Source organism: Eumetopias jubatus, unplaced genomic scaffold (genome assembly GCF_037043125.1).
Source record: "Eumetopias jubatus isolate StellerSeaLion01/CBP00866 unplaced genomic scaffold, mEumJub1_p1.0 scaffold_8, whole genome shotgun sequence".
Lineage (NCBI taxonomy): Eukaryota > Metazoa > Chordata > Mammalia > Carnivora > Otariidae > Eumetopias > Eumetopias jubatus.
Genome location: NW_028274814.1, coordinates 141,406,910 through 141,410,459, shown reverse-complemented (window position 1 = coordinate 141,410,459; position 3,550 = coordinate 141,406,910). Strand labels below are relative to the sequence as shown.

Sequence of the window (3,550 nt, the reverse complement as noted above, 5' to 3'; positions counted from 1 at the left end):
TCCATACTGATGACTTCTGTATAGCAAAACAAAATTAAAGGGCAACAGATAAAGACTTGAGATTTATGTGACAGCGAATGAATTTACTCTACCTGGGAAATTCTACAAATCAAAATAAAAACGTGAAAAATATTTGAAGATGGGCCAAGGAAATGTGGCTGTTTAGGAAGGGACACACAGGCAGTGATCAGCGGGGAAACACTCCCCCCCCAAGCAGCACCACCATGCGCGGCCGGGAGGTGGTGGCTTCCCTGTAGAAGATGGTACCTCTCCCTACAGAGAATGAGAAAGTGAGGGTGCACCTGGCTAGCGTCCCTGCAGGACCCTGAGCAGGAGGGCACAGATGACCTTGTTCTCATCAGCTACAGGAAGCACATTTTTGTCTGTGGTGCTGGTTTGGGGCTGGGAAAGAGGAACAGGTAGGGCCAGGGGAGGGAGGCGGGCTTCACTGCAGGGGCCTTCCGAGGAGCTGGCAGGGGGCTGCTGAGTGTAGCTCGTGGGTTTCCACCAAGTGAAGCCACATAATGAGCTGGGGGCATCTCCAGCACCTCCCTGACACAGTGCGTGGTATCGTGACCCCGTCATCAGCTTTGCCCGCCTTTGAACTGATCGCTGGACTCTTACGGTTTGTATCTTCAGTCTGGTGGCTTCTGCTCGATATTCGTGTAAGGTCTGGGAATGCTCCTGTGTGTAGCATCACTTGTGAGCTATCGTGGATGCTTTGTTGACCTCTTCTACCCTTGGGGCGCATCTCGAGGGGAGTGTTGTGCATGTGGCTGTTGAGAATGAACCCAACAGTGCACTTGCTGGCCGTGGGGTGGGTATGTTTCTATCTTGGGGAGAGGTTGAAAGTTTTCCAATGGGTTGCATTAACTAGAGTTCGCTGAGAATTCCGGTTGCCCCCATGCTCCCCAGCACTGGGTGGTTCTGCTGTTCTCAAGTTGGCCAATCTGTGGATGAGTGGTCATGCCCGTGGGGACTAACTCGTTGTCCTGAAGACAGTGGGGCTGAGGCTCTCTCCTCAGCCTTCAGGGGCATGAGGCACCCTCTTTGTGAAGCACCTGAACTTTTCGGCGGACCGGCCTTTCTCTGTCTTACTGGTTTGAGCAGTTCTTTACGGATTTTGGCTACAGGTCATGGTTGATGAAGTATTTTAAGTATCTTCTCTTTTCAGCTTGCCTGTTGACTCTCTTAGAGCTGTGCTTTAAAGAATAGAAGTTTTTCATTTGAATGTTTATCAATATATACATTTTGTTTGTGGTGTGAGTGCTTTTTGGGGGCCCAGTTTAAAAATTTTTGTCCGATGGAAGGTCATGAAGATATTCTCCTTTGTTTTTTCTCTGCAATCTTTTCATTTTGTGTTGTCTTTCACGAAATTCAGATTTATGATCCATCCGGAATTAACTTTTCAGGATGATATAAGGCAGGAGTAAGGATTCACTGTCTTTCCCCCAAATCGATGAGAAAAATTTTGCAAAAAGATCACAACTTCCCACTGAGCTACAAGGTCCCCTTTGTGCTCAGTGGCCACATATGCATGGGTAGTCCTGGGACTCTTGATCTAATTTATTGAGTACAGTTTTCTACACGGACACTAACATCCTTAATTACTATAGCTTTATAATAGGCTACCTTCAATTTTTAGTCTGCTAAGAGCTTTTAACATGAGTAGATGTTGAATTTTATCAAATATGTTTTGGATCTTCCATCATGATTGTGTGAATTTTCTCCTTTGCTGTCAACGCAGTGAATCACATTAATTAATTCTTTTAATGTTGAACTACTATTGCATTTCCTGAATTAAATCTGCTTGATCGTGATGTATTCTACATTTTATAAATTGCTGAATTCAATTTACTAATATTTTGTTTGGGATTTCAGTTCACACGCTTATGAGACAAGTCCTTCTGTGGTCTTCCTGCGTTGTAAATGATCGTCAGGTTTTGGTGTCAAGACTGCGCTGGCCTCCTGACTTGGACGCACTTCCTCTTCTCTTATTTCTGGAAGACATTGCACAAGGAGCTGCTACCATCCATACTTACATAATTAGATGAATTTGCTAATAGAGCTGTCTGGGCCTGAAAAATTTTTTTTTGAGATTTTTTTTTTTTCCATTGTAGATTAAACTTATTTGCTAGATACTAAAGCTTTCAAATCTTCTGATTTTTCCTATGTCAGCTTTGGTAGGTTGTGCTTTTCTGGGGGGGTGGGTAGAGGGATCAGTTTCATCCAATTTGTCAAATTGACTGGCATAAGTTCCTTTTATTGCCTATTTTATTTCCTTAGGATCTGCAAAGATATCCATTTTGGTAACTTGTGCCTTTTACTTGTATATTTTTATCAATCTTGTTAAGGGTTAATCATTTTAATAGGACTTTTCAAAAAGCTAAGGTTTGGCTTGGTTGATTTTCCTGTTGGATGACTGATTTCTCTTTACTTCTTTCTCGTTGCCTTCTCTGAGTCTAATTTGCTGTACATTTTCTAATTTTTGAGACACGGAGCTAGATTATTGACTTTTGGCTTTTCACCTTTGGTAATATGAGCACTTAAGGATATTTATTTCTTTCTAGTTACTATTTTAGCTGCAAATAAGTTGCATTTGCTAAAAACAAGACAACAGGCCCAAATGGATTGTCTTGTGCTAAGGGCCATGTCACTAAACCTAGAGGGAGTTACAGTTTTGGCTCCCTTGAAATTGGAATTTTAAGCCAGTCACCTGGCAACTGCCTGGTCAGGACTGGTGAGGTACTTGGCCTGGCAGACCCCTGCCCACCCCTGAAGGAAGGGAGCTTGCGATAACCAAGCCCCTGTTTCACCTGGGATAATTTCCCTGTGCCCGCTCCCTTCTGGCTGTAGAAGTCCTTCATGTTGGACAGCTCCTCGGGGCCTCTTTCCATCTGCTGGCTGGGTGCAGCCTGGTTGGAATAAATGAATAAAACCAGTAAGACTTACAATTGACTCATTTGAATTTTTAAACACATTTTATGATCATGCATTTATTTATTTTTATATTTATTTTTACTTTTTTTTTTTTTTTTTGAGAGAGAAAGAGAGAGCAGGGTGGGAAGGGTAGAGGGAGAAGGAGAATCTCAAGCAGACTCCACGCTCAGCATGGAGCCGGATGTGGGGCTGGATTTCATGACCCTGAGATCACGACCTGAGCTGAAATCGAGACTTGGACGCTCAACTGACTGCACCACCCAGGCGCCCCTATGGTCATGCATTTAAAATAGTTTCTAATTTCTTTATGACTTCGTGGAGCTGTGGGTTATTTATTAGTATATTGTGTAACTTCCAAACATTTAAACATTTTTCAGATATCTTTAACTCATTGCTTTCTAGGTTACTTCTATTGTGGTCAGAAAACACACTTAGAACACTCGAGTCTTTGATATTTACTGAGACTTCTTTATGGCCCAACATGTGGTCGATTCTGAAAAGGGCTAGTAGCAGTATTTTAAGTGTTATAAGCCATGTAGGCTCTGTTGCCGTTAGGTGGCTCTGCTATTATTTTGTGCAAAAGCAACCATAGAAAATACATAAACCAACG

General features: G+C 42.8%; 1 long non-coding RNA gene across 1 annotated transcript; it reads left to right on the top strand.

Moving 5' to 3' along the window:
- The first annotated feature begins 424 nt into the window (after window positions 1–424).
- Window positions 425–2,958, top strand: LOC114218527 (uncharacterized). The gene is made up of 2 exons (XR_003611208.1): window positions 425–625; window positions 1,882–2,958. It is a non-coding gene; the product is annotated as an uncharacterized LOC114218527 (long non-coding RNA).
- The last annotated feature ends 592 nt before the right edge of the window (window positions 2,959–3,550 follow it).